The 13,220-nt window shown below is 42.3% G+C and overlaps 1 protein-coding gene across 3 annotated transcripts in view; it reads right to left on the reverse strand.

Moving 5' to 3' along the window:
• The window catches only part of STYK1 (serine/threonine/tyrosine kinase 1), a 55,142-nt gene extending 49,414 nt beyond the window's left edge, over positions 1-5,728 (reverse strand). For all 3 annotated transcript variants that reach the window (XM_061125013.1, XM_061125012.1, XM_061125011.1), the window contains exon 1: positions 5,471-5,728. The gene's annotated coding sequence lies outside the window, so the exon portion shown is untranslated. The remainder of the gene's footprint in view (positions 1-5,470) is intronic.
• Positions 5,729-13,220: the final 7,492 nt, after the last annotated feature.

Here is a 13,220-nt window from a genome sequence, read left to right on the forward strand (position 1 = left end):
TTGATTTTTTTTTTTTTTTTTTGATGAAAACCATTTTTAAAGTCTTTATTAAATTTGTTACAATAAAAAAAAAAAAAAAAGAAAAAGAGAAAGAGGAACTTCCCTGGTGGCCCAGTGGTTAAGAATCCACCTTCTAATGCACTGGGTGTGTGTTCAATCCCTGGTCAGGAAACTAAGCTCCCACATGCCTCGAGGCCAAAAAGTCAAAACATAAAGCAGAAGCAATATTATAACAAACTCAATAAAGACTTAAACATATGGCCCATATCTTTAAAAATCTTAAAAAAAAAAAAAAAAAAAAACAGCAAAAGGGAAGAAAGAGATGGCATCAAGATGGTGGAGTAGGAGAAGGTGGAGAGCACCTCCCCCATGAACATATCTAAGATTCATCTACATATGGAACAATTCTCACTGAAAACTAGAGACTGACAGAAACCAAGTTCCTGCACAACCAAGGCTATAAGAAAGAATCACACTTAATCCAGTAAGAAGAGAGGAAAAGTGATCAGATCAGGACTTGGGAGGAAAAGGAAGATCACACGGGTGGAGAGCCATGCTGGGGAGTGGGCAGTTCAAGCCACATACGGGCACCCCAGTCCTGGGGTCCTCTGTGGGGAAGATGAGTCCCCTTGGCATGTGGGAAGACCACCAGGACTAACAGGAGAGCAGTGAGGAACCTGGACTTACTCATGAGGCATGCACATGTGCGGAGTGGAGGTGCAGTGGCCCCAGTTTTCCCGAGACAGCCTGGGTACATGCCCCAGCTGAAGCAGAGAGAACGAGCCAGCCACCATTTACCCTGGGTCATAGCGTGACACCAGATCTGGGTGGCCATGACCAGGAGGAAAGTTCAGCTGTGGGAAACTCAGAGGTGACCTGGGTGGGGCAGAGCCTGGGTGAGGCAGCAAGAGCCATTGTCAGAGCTTATTCAACAGTACCTCAGAAGCAGCCCAGATCTTTGAGGTGGCCAACCGACCACAGCTCCTGCCTGCCCGCCAAGTCATTTCAGTCATGTCCGACTCTTCGTGACCCCAGGGACTGAGCCTGCCAGGTTCTTCTGTCCATGGGATTCTCCAGGCAAGAACTCTGGAGTGGGTTGCTATGCCCTCCTCCAGCGGATCTTCCCAACTCAGGGATCGAGCCTGAGGCTCCTGCATTGCAGGCGGATTCTTTACCACTGAGCTACCAGGGAAACCCCGCCCCAGCTCACTCCCCAGTAAATACCTCAGGTTCCCGTGAGCCCTGCCTGCCCTGAGGTGATGCTCTACAACAGGGAGGGGCAGTGTCAGCCGTGAGGGACAAAGGGACTTGAACCCAAAGCTACATCTGAGCAGAATGAGGGAAAGGACTGCAGGCATCGGCCCAGGCAGCACACCAGAGACAATTCGGATCTCTGTCCGTGACTGGAATGAGTGGACAGACCCCATGGATCCCCTTGCTTCAGCACTACTCCCTGTAGGACAAGGGTCCCAGAAAAAAGAGAGGGGAAAACACACACTCACAGGAAACAGGGGCTTCCCTAGTGGCTCAGTGGTAAAGAATCCACCTGCCAATGCAGGAGACACGGGTTCAGTCCCTGGTCCAGGAAGATACCACATGTTGTGGAGCAACTAAGCCCATGTGCCACCTCTGCGGAGGCTGTGATTAGAGCCCGGCAGCCCCAGTGACTGAGCTCACGCACCGCAACTACTGAAGCCCATGCGCCCTCGAGCCCTTGCTCTTCAATGAGAGAAGCACCGCAATGAGAAGCCCAAACACCACCGCGAAGCCTAGCCCTGCTCGCTGCAACCAGAGAAAAGCCTGAGAGGCAACAGAGGGACAGCACAGCTGAAATACATAAATAAATAACATTTAGAAAATAAACAAAAGGAAAGAGAGCCAGCTTGGCCCAGCCCTCAGGGCTTCGGCTTCAGCAACTTGGAATCAGTCCTTATCCACAATAGAGCAGTAATGGCCACTGGGAAGAGGGGAAGTACCCCCTCATACCAGCTCGAGCTCTCACCCCTCCATGTCCAGCCTGACCTCTTATCAGGATGGCAGCTTCCAGCACACCCTGAGGAAAGATGTGATTACATCCACACTAAATCCAGTTCTCCCACCAAAGGCATAGGGCATAGTCTACACAGAAATGCTCCCACACAAGAACACCCCTTTAAGACTGCAGAGGTAACTGTTTCACCTGAATTTAGGTCAGAGAAAGTCAAACCAAAAAAAAAAAAAAAGTCAGAGGAACTGCTCTTAACTGAAACAGCAATAAAAATACTCTGGAAAAAAAAAACAGAAGTAAGCAATTACCAGAGAAAGAATTCAAAGCATTAGTAATAAGAATGTTAACTAAATTAGGAAAGAGAATAAGTGAACACAGTGGGAATTTTAACTAGAAAATACTTTTAAAAACTCTAAAAAATGGAGAATTCAATAACAAATAAAAAGCACAGTAGAAAGAATAAATAGCAGATTAAGTGGTATGGAAGAATGCATAAGTGATCTGTAAGATAGAATAATGGAAATCACTCCATCATAAAAGCAAAAAGAGAAGAAAATTTTAAAAAATAAAATCAACCTAAGAGGTCTCTTGGATAAGATTAAGTGCAACAATATTTGCATTAAAGGGCTTCCAGAGAGAGAAGAGAGAGGGAAGGGGATCAAAACTCATTTATAATCATTTCAAAAAGAATAAAACACCTAGGAATAAACCTAGGAAAAGGAATAAACCTAGGAAAAGGAATAAACCTTTTGTCTAAGGAGACAAAAGAAATGTACTCCAAAAACTATAAGATGCTGATGAAGGAAACTGAAGATGACACAAACAGATGAAAAGCTATATCATGTTCCTGAATTGGAAGAATCTATATTGTTAAAATTACCATACTAACCAAGGCAATTTACAGATTCAATACAATCTCTGCCAAACTATCAATGGCATTTTTTACAGTTGTTGTTCACCAAGTCATGTCCCACTCTTCGTGACCCCAGGGACTGCAGCACACCAGGCCTCCTTGTCCCTCACCATCTCTTGGAGTTTGCCCAGGTTCATGTCCATTGATCGGTGATGCCATCAAACCATTCTTCATGGAAGTTGAACAAATAATTAAGAAATTGTTATAGAAACACAAAAGAGCCCAAATAACCAATCTTGAGAAAGAAGAACAGACCTGGAAGAATCACTCTTCCTGACTTTAGACTAGACAGCAAATCTATAGTAATCAAAATAGTACGGTATCATTGACTCAGTGGGCATGAACTTGGTCAAACTGTGGGAGACAGTGAGGGATGAGGAAGCCTGGCCTGCTGCAGCCCATGGGGGTCACAAAGAATCAGACACTGAATAACAACAACTTTAAGCAGTGAGATCAGAACATTTCCTTACGCAAGAATAAATTCAGAATGGTTTAAAGACCAAAATGTGAGACCTGAAATCATAAAACATCTAAAAGAGAACATAGGTAGAACACTCTTTGACACAAATTATGATGATATTATCTTGTATCATTCTCCTAAGACAAAGGAAATAAAAGCAAAAATAAAAATAAAAAAAGAAATCAAAGCAAAAAAAAAAAAAAAAATGGAACTTAATTGAACTTAGAGGCTTTTGCACAGCAAAGGAAGCACCAAAAAACAAAAAGACAATGTACGGAATGGAAGAAAATGTCTAAAAATGATACAGCTAACAAAGGCTTAATATCCAAAATATACAAACAGTTCACATAACTCAATATTAAAAAGTAACCTATCAAAAAATGGTCAGAAGACCTAAGTAGACATTTTTCCAAAGACATACAGATTGCTAAGAGGCACATGAAAAGATGCCCAACAACACTAATCAGCAGGAAAATGCAAATCAAAATCATTGTAACCGCACACTTGCCAGAATGGCTGTAAATAACAAATGTTGGAAAGGATGTAGAAAAAAGGGAACTCTTGTACACCCTTGGCGGAAACAAAAATTGGTGTAGCTGCTATGGAAACAATATGAATGTTCCTCAAAAAACTAAACATAGACTGACACTTTTGCTGTTTAGTCACTGAGTCATGTCTGACTATTTTGTGACCCCATGAACTGCAGCCCACCAGGCCCCTCTGTCCATGGGATTTCCCAGGCAAGAACAGTGGAATGGATTTCCATTTCTTTCTCCAGGGGATCTTCCCAATCCAGGGATCAAACCTACCTCTCCATTTGCAGGTGGATTCTTTACCACTGAGAGACCTGGCAAGCCCTAGAACCACCATATTACCCAGCAGTTCCACTCCTGGGTGTCTATCTGGAAACACAAACACACTAATTTGAAAAGATTCGTGTACCGCAATGTTCAAGGCAGCATTAGGTACAATATACAAAGTATATTGCAATAGAAGCAACCCAAGTGGCAATTAACAGATAAGTGGATAAAAAAGACATGGTATAAATAAATAAATACACACACAGAGATATATAGCTGAGTAATTTTACTCAGTATTGCTAAGCCATAAAAAAGAATGAAATTCTGCCATTTGCAGCAACATAGATGAACCTAGAGAATATTATGCAGTGAAATAAGTCAGACAAAGACAAATACTGTATTCACACTTACTTGTGGAATATAAAAAATAAAACAAATGAATGTATATAGCAAAACAAAACAGACCCACAGATATGAAAACAAACTAGTAGTTACCAGTGGGGAAAGAGAAGGGAGAAAGGTCAAGACAGGAGTAGAGGATTAAGAGACACAAACTAGTCAGTATAAAATAGACAAGCATACTGCACGGCACAGGGAATTATAGCCATTATTTTGTAATAACTTTTAATGAGGTAATTGAAACTTATAAAAATACCATAAAAAAATCAATCACTATGCTGCACATCTGATACCAATACAGTACTTTAAATCAACTACACTTCAATACAAAGAAAAAGAGAAAACAAATTAAGAAGAAAACCGAAATTCCGGTAAACAAAGAAGAGCATATCACACTATACAATTTTTAAGCATAATTACAGGTATTATCTCATTTAAATATCACAACAACTCCAAGAGATAATTACCATTCTTAATTGTGCTTAGCAGACGAGGACCTGAGCTGAGCCCAAAGGCGGGATGAACGACCTTACTGGCCTTTGACAAGTAATTCCTGTACTTAACTGTTTCTATCTCCCCTCTCTGGATGGCTTCCTCTCCAGGAATACACAGAGACCCCTCATCCTTTCGCTTTCTGGCTGTCTCTCTCCTTGCCCAAATTGCTGAAAATTGCCAAAATTCTGTCTTAAAAAAAGACAGAAGCCAAAACCCGCGAGATGCCTGTTCCGAAGAAGTACAGATTCATTCACCTGGTGATTGCTGTTTGTTCACATAAAATACAAACAGCCACTCACAGCCATCCCCCTTTCGGCCGCCTCCCTCTTTTTCTTCCCAAAACAGCGAAGTCCACCCCTGACTGCATCACTACCATCCTCCTCTTACCCTTCATACCCCCAAACCGTTTCCACTACCTTGTCCCTCCTCCGGTTCCTCCTCCGGTCACTCTGTATTTCAGATGAAACTGGCTCAGCCAGGGAAGGGAAAAAAAAAAAAAACAACTCGTTTTGGGTAGGGCAAGTAGTGCCGGCCCCAAGGAAGTGCTTTTCAGTCCCTCCTTCCCACCGTAGGGCGTGGCCGCGGGCAAAGGATGGAGTTTGGGCGGGCTCCCCACAAAAGGAAAAGTCTGTGGGCACTGAGGTTTCCGGGCCTCACCACACCTGAACCAGCAGGAAACCTCTGCCGAAGCTGTAAAAGCTGGATTGTTGCTGATCAACCTATTCATTTCCTTCTCAAGCGATTGCTGGACGGTCAGGTGTAGAAGACCTGCCTGTCCAGGTGAAAATGTAGTCACGATAAGGCGCAATAGCGCCACCTTCTGTGCGACTCAATAACAGTTGCCTTCTTCGGTACTCAAAACGGCCAGGATTTGACCTTGATCTCCGGGACAATCGCAACCCCAAACCTTTACTGAGTGCACCAGTTAATACTGACCATGAGGCAATAGACAGGGAACAACTGAACATAAAAATCTCAGGAGTAAGTAATCAATCATTCACAAATGCTTTTAAAATAATCTATGGCTGGGTTCTCCTCTAGGGATACAGTGATGAGCAACCTACTTAGGTTACTGGCCCACAAGGAATTTACAATCATAGGAGACCCTGAAGAATATACTCAGCTGGGAGAACTCCAAACTTGATACTAGCACCGAATACACGTTCTACTCAAGAAATATAGGTCACATAGTGTATAGATGGCTTACTTGCTCAGCATTGTTAGCAAACCAAGCAGAAACTGGGAATCCTTAGAAAGAATTTGGGTACCATGTGAGGTCGAGCATCTGAAGACTAGGGTACTTCAGTTCTCTGGAGTCTTTGCTATTGATAGTTTTATTTCCTTCAGAGGTCTTTTAAAATAGGAAGAACTGTACTGCATGCCACTGAAGTGTACATTTAAGAATGGTTGGTGGTTAATTTTATGTTATGTGAATTTTACCTCAATTTAAAAAAATGAAAGAATGAAGTCTCATCAGTCAAATTTTCTTCCCATCCTTTATGTCATAACTGATGAATAAAAGCCAAATGAACAAATCTGAGCTTTGTGTTATATGGCCTCTTCTACTCAGCTTCCGCATGGACCCTGATCTCCTCAAAGTGGAGACTGTGGCATACTCATTTTTGTAATTCCTGCAACACCTGCGTATCTTGCTGAATACCCATTCTGATACACAGAATTCTGTTTAAATATCTCCTTTTTGTAAAGGAGTCACCATAGTCACAAAAGTTATAACCTCTAAGACCTAGAAAAAATTTTAAATATATATAGATAGAACAAAAGGGGATTCAAAAATGTATACTGTAATCTTAATGAATAATTCAATAAATGGTGAATTTTTAAATTTTCTGAGATAGAGAGAACTCTGGAAATAATAATGCTCAGACATGGAAACACCAACATACATACTAAATAGAAAATCCTCATTAAACAAAAGATATAAGCAGGAGGTATACATGTGTGATTGGTTCCACACATTTACATGTGAATAAGGTGACTGGATCATTCTTATTTTGCTCTTCTCTCCAAGTGTTCATTCTCTTATAATTTCCATTATTACCTCTGTCTCACAGTTATGGCCCTCTTATTCATTTTCAGCAATCTTCAGTTCATCCATCCTTACCAGATGGTTATTTCTACCTCACCCTTAATTCAATCAGCTTAAAATACACTGATTTATTTATTTTTGGCTGCCCTGGGCCTTCGTTGCTGCATGCAGACTTTCTCCAGTTGCGGTAAGTGGGGGCCACTCTTTTTTGGGGTGGATGGGCTTCTCATGGCAGTGGCTTCTCTTGTGGCAAAGCAGACTCTAGGCATGCAGGCTTCAGTAGCTGTGGCCCACTGATTCTGTTGCTCCGAGGCATGTGGGATCCCATACCAGGGATTGAACAGTCCCCTGCATTGCCAGGCGGATTCTTATCCACTATACCACCAGGGAAATCCCAATCAGCATTTATTGAATGCCCATTTTCTGCTCTGCCAGCATTTACTGAGTGTTAAGTATTGAACAGGCTTCCCTGGTAGCTCAGCTGGTAAAGAATCTGCCTGCAATGAAGGAGACCTCAGTTCGATTCCTGGGTCAGCAAGATCTTCTGGAGAAGGGTAGGTCTATCCACTCCAGTATTCTTGGGCTTCCCTGGTGGCTCAGCTGGCAAAGAATCCACCTGTAATGCGGGAAACCTGGGTTTGATTTTAAGTTGAATTCTACCTTAATTGATAAAAAGTTTTGTCATATTAAAGAAAAGAAGGACGTGCACTCATCTTCTCCTGCAAGAACTGCAAAGTTGCAACTCACTGCTGAACAAGCATTGACAGGAAAATGTTGGATCCCACCAAAAAAAGATACCCCACGTCCAAGGACAAAGGAGACGCCCACCAAGAGGGTAGAAGGGATGAAATCACATTTAGAATCAAACCCCATACCTGCCAGAGATGCTCAGAGGGCTCAAACAAAACCTTGTGCACACCAGGACCCAGGGATCCCACAGAGACTGAGCCAGACCTTTGAGTGTTTGTCCCTGCGGAGACATGGGTCAGCAGTGGCCTGCTGTGGAGACAGGGGCTCTGGCTGCAGCAGACTTGGGTCACACAGTGTGTGGCATAAGCCCTCTTGGAGGAGGTCACCATTAGCCCCAACATAGAGCCACTGAGCAGACAACGCACAAACTGCAGAACAATTGTACAAAATAAATTCTCACACTGTTGAGAAAACTCTAGGACCAACAACAGATTTCCCAACCTGGGGATCTGCCAAAGGGACTGAGAAGCCCCAGGGAATATGACTTTGGAGGCCAGTGGGATTTGATTACAGAACTTCACAGGACTGGGGACACAGACTCTTGGAGGGCACAGACAAAACCTTGTGCACACCAGGAGCCAGGAGAAAGGAACAGTGTCCACACAAGAGGCTGAGCCAGACTTGCCTGTGAGTGTCCAGGAATCTCCAGCAGAGGTGTGAGTCGACAGTCGCCTGCTGCAGGGTCAGAGGCACTGAATACAACAGTGCGTGAAAAGTCCTTTTGAAGGTCGACATTATCCTCATTACCACTACCATAGTTTGGCCTCAGGCCAAACAAGAGAGGGGAAACACAGCCCCTCCCATCAAGAGAAAATAACACTAAAGATTTACTGGTATGACCCTGCCCTTCAGAACAAGACCCAGTTTCCCCCAAAGTCAGTCTTTCCCATCAGGAAACTTCTATAAGTCTCTTATCCTTCTCCATCAGAGGGCAGACAGAATGAAAACCACAATCACAGAAAACTAACCAAACTGATCACATGGACCACAGCCTTGTCTATCTCAATGAAACTATGAGCTATGCCATGTAGGGCCACCCAAGACGGATGGGTCATGGCGGAGAGTTCTGACAAAACATGGTCCACTGGAGAAAGGAGTGGAAAATCACTTTAGTGTTCTTGCCTTGAGAACCCCATGAACAGCATGAAAAGGCAAAAAGATATGACACTGAAAGATGAACTCCCCAGGTTGGTAGGTGCCCCATATGCTACTGGAGAAGAGTGGAGAAATAACTCCAGAAAGAATGCAGAGACAGAGCCAAAGTGAACACAATGCCCAGTTGTGGATGTGAGTGGTGATGGAAATACAGTCTGATGCTGTAAAGAACAGTAGTGCATAGGAACCTGGAATGTTAGGTCCACGAATCATGGTAAATTGAAAGTGGTCAAACAGGAGATGGCAAGAGTGAACATCGACATTTTAGAAATCAGTGAACTAAAATGGACTGGAATGGATTTAATTCAGATGACCATTTATGTACTACTGTAGGCAAGAATCACTTAGAAGAAATGGAGTAGCCGTCATAGTCAACAAAACAGTCTGAAATGCAGTATTTGGGTGCAATCTCAAAAATGACAGAATGATTTCTGTTCATTCCCAAGACAAACCATTCAATATCACAGTAATTCAAGTCTATGTCCCAACCACTAATGCTGAAGAAGCTGAAGTTGAATGATTCTATGAAGTACCTAGAAGACTTTCTAAAACTAACACCAAAAAAAGATGTCCTTTTCAGCATAGGGGACTGGAATGCAAAAGTAGGAAATCAAGAGATACTTATAGTAACAGGTAAGTTTGGCCTTGGAGTACAAAATGAAGCGGGGCAAAGACTAACAGTTTTGCCAAGAGAACACACTGGTAATAGCAAATACCCTCTTCCAACAACACAAGAGACGACTCTACACATGGACATCACCAGATGGTCAATACTGAAATCATATTGCTTATATGCTTTGCAGCTGATGATGGAGAAGCTCTATATAGTCAGCAAAAACAAGACCGAGAGCTGACTGTGGCTCTGATCATGACCTCCTTATTGCTAAATTCAGACTTAAATTGAAGAAAGTAGGGGAAATCACTAGACTACTCAGTTATGACCTAAATCAAATCCCTTATGATTATACAGTGCAAGTGACAAATAGATTCAAGGGATGAGATTTGATAGACAGAGTGCCTGAAGAACTATGGACAGAGGTTTGTGACATTTGTGACAGGAGGCAGATATCAAGACCATCCCCAAGAAAAAGAAATGCAAAAAGACAAAATGGTTGTCTGAGGAGGCCTTACAAACAACTGAGAAAAGAATACCCATCTGAATGCAGAATTCCAAAGAACAGCAAGGAGAGATAAGAAAGCCTTCCTCAGTGGCCAATGCAAAGAAATAGAGAAAAATAATAGAATGGGAAAGACTAGAGAGCTCTTCAAGAAAATTATTGATACCAAGGGAACATTTCATGCAAAGATGAGCACAATAAAGGACAGAAATGGTAGGGATCTAACAGAAGCAGAAGATATTAAGCAGAGGTGGTAAGACTATACAGAAGAACTATACAAAAAAGATCTTCATGACCCAGATAACCACGATGGTGTGATCACTCAACTAGAGCCAGACATCCTGGAATGTGAAGTCAAGTGGGCCTTAGGAAGTATCACTACGAACAAAGCTAGTGGAAGTAATGGAATTCCAGTAAGCTATTTCAAATCCTAAAAGATGATGCTTTGAAAGTGCTGCATTCAATATGCCAGCAAATTTGGACAACTCAGCAGTGGCCACAGGACTGGAAAATGTCAGTTTTCATTCCAATCCCAAAGAAAGGCAATGCCAAAGAACATTCAAATTACTTCACAGTTGCACTCATCTCACACGCTAGTAAAGTAATGCTCAAAATTCTCCAAGCCAGGCTTCAACAGTATGTGAACTGAGAACTTCCAGATGTTCAAGCTGGATTTAGAAAAGGCAGAGGAACCAGAGATCACATTGCCAACATCCATTGGATCATTGAAAAAGCAAGAGTTCCAGAAAAACATCTACTTCTGCTTTATTGACTACACCAAAGCCTCTGACTGTGTGGATCACAATAAACTGTGGAAAATTCTGAAGGAGATGGGAATACCAGACCACCTGACCTGCCTCCTGAGCAATCTGTATGCAGGTCAGGAAGCAACAGTTACAACCAGACATGGAACAACAGACTCGTTCCAAATTGGGAAAGGAGTACATCAAGGCTGTATATTGTCACCCTGCTTATTTAACTTATATGCAGAGTACATCATGTGAAATGCGGGGCTGGATGAAGCATAAGCTGGAATCAGGATTGCTGGGAGAAATATCAATAACCTCAGATATGCAGATAATACCACCCTTATGGCAGAAAGTGAAGAAGAACTAAAGAGCCTCTTGATGAAAGTGAAAGAAGAGAGTGAAAAAGCTGGCTTAAAACTCAGTATTCAAAAAACCAAGATCATTGCATCTGGTCCCATCATTTCATGGCAAATAGATGGGGAAACAATGAAAACAGTGACAGACTTTATTTTGTTGGGCTCCAAAATCACTGCAGATGGTGGCTGCATTCATAAAATTAAGAGACACTTTCTCCTTCAAAGAAAAGCTGTGACCAATCTAGATAGCATATTAAAAAGCAGAGACATTTAAAAAAAAAAAAAAAAAGCAGAGACATTACTTTGCCGACAAAGGTCTGTCTAGTCAAAACCATGGTTTTTCCGATAGTCATATATGGATGTGAGAGTTGGACCATAAAGAAAGCTGAGTGCCGAAGAATTGGTACTTTTGAACTGTGGTATTGGAGAAGACTCTTAAGAGTCCCTTCGTATATCTGTGTCTCTTTTTCTGTTTTGCATATAGGGTTATCGTTACCATCTTTCTAAATTCCATATATATGCATTAGTATACTGTATTGGTCTTTATCTTTCTGACTTACTTCACCTTGTATAATGGGCTCCAGTTTCATCCATCTCATTAGAACTGATTCAAATGAATTCTTTTTAATGGCTGAGTAATATTCCATGGTGTATATGTACCACAGCTTCCTTATCCATTCGTCTGCTGATGGGCATCTAGGTTGCTTCCATGTCCTGGCTATTATAAACAGTGCCGCAATGAACATTGGGGTGCACGTGACTCTTTCAGATCTGGTTTCCTCAGTGTGTTTGCCCAGAAGTGGGATTGCTGGGTCATATGGCAGTTCTATTTCCAGTTTTTTAAGAAATCTCCACACTGTTCTCCATAGCGGCTCTGTGGGTGAAGATGAGGGTGGGATATTTCGAGAGAACAGCATCGAAACATGTATATTATCTATGGTGAAACAGATCACCAGCCCAGGCTGGATGCATGAGACAAGTGCTCAGGCCTGGTACACTGGGAAGACCCAGAGGAATCGGGTGGAGAGGGAGGTGGGAGGGGGGATCGGGATGGGGAATACATGTAAATCCATGGCTGATTCATGTCAATGTATGACAAAAACCACTACAATATTGTAAAGTAATTAGCCTCCAACTAATAAAAATAAATGGGAAAAAAAAAAAAAAAAAAGAGTCCCTTCAACTTCAAGGAGATCCAACCAGTCAATCCTAAAGGAAATCAGTCCTGAATATTCATTGGAAGGACTGATTCTGAAGCTGAAGCTCCAATACTTTGGCCATTTGATGCAAAGAACTGACTCACTGGAGAAGACCCTGATGCTGGGCAAGACTGAAGGCAGGAAGAGAAGGGGATGACTGAGGACGAGATGTTTGGATGGCATGATTGACTCAGTCGACATGAGCTTGAGCAAGCTCCGGAAGTTGGTAATGGACAGGGAAGCCTGGCATGCTGCAGTCCATGGGGTTGCAAAGAGTCAGACACGACTGAGTGGCTTAACTGAACTGAAGTATTGAACAAAGGGAGGTCACACTGAAATATATACTAGGGGCTTCTTCATTCTGCAGTTTAGTCCACACAAATCTTCACAAGATCCTCTAAATACCTATAACAGCACTCATGCACGTGTTATTTAGTGTATTCTGTCTGATTCTATGACTGAGGAATTCCAGTTTGAAGACTGGTGGGATGAACCTCCTGAAATCTATTTACATGAGACAGGGAGCAAGAAGGCTTTGTCCAATGAAAATAGATCGATGTTCATTCCTGTGTCTGTGTGCTTTGGCCAAGACCTCACAACTAATACCTTAGCCAAAGGAAAGGCAACTGTGAATATGACTGTATAGTTATTTTACAAAACAGGAAAAAAAAAAAAAAAAACAAAGGTAAAAATGCTACCATAGACCTTGGGTCTACCTAAGACATTGCTAGACATTGCTCCAAACATTGCTTTAGAGCTGTTTCAGGGGAAGTTAACAGAAAAGTGAGGCAA

The sequence above is a fragment of the Dama dama genome, chromosome 22, assembly GCF_033118175.1.
Source record: "Dama dama isolate Ldn47 chromosome 22, ASM3311817v1, whole genome shotgun sequence".
Classification (NCBI taxonomy): Eukaryota; Metazoa; Chordata; class Mammalia; order Artiodactyla; family Cervidae; genus Dama; species Dama dama.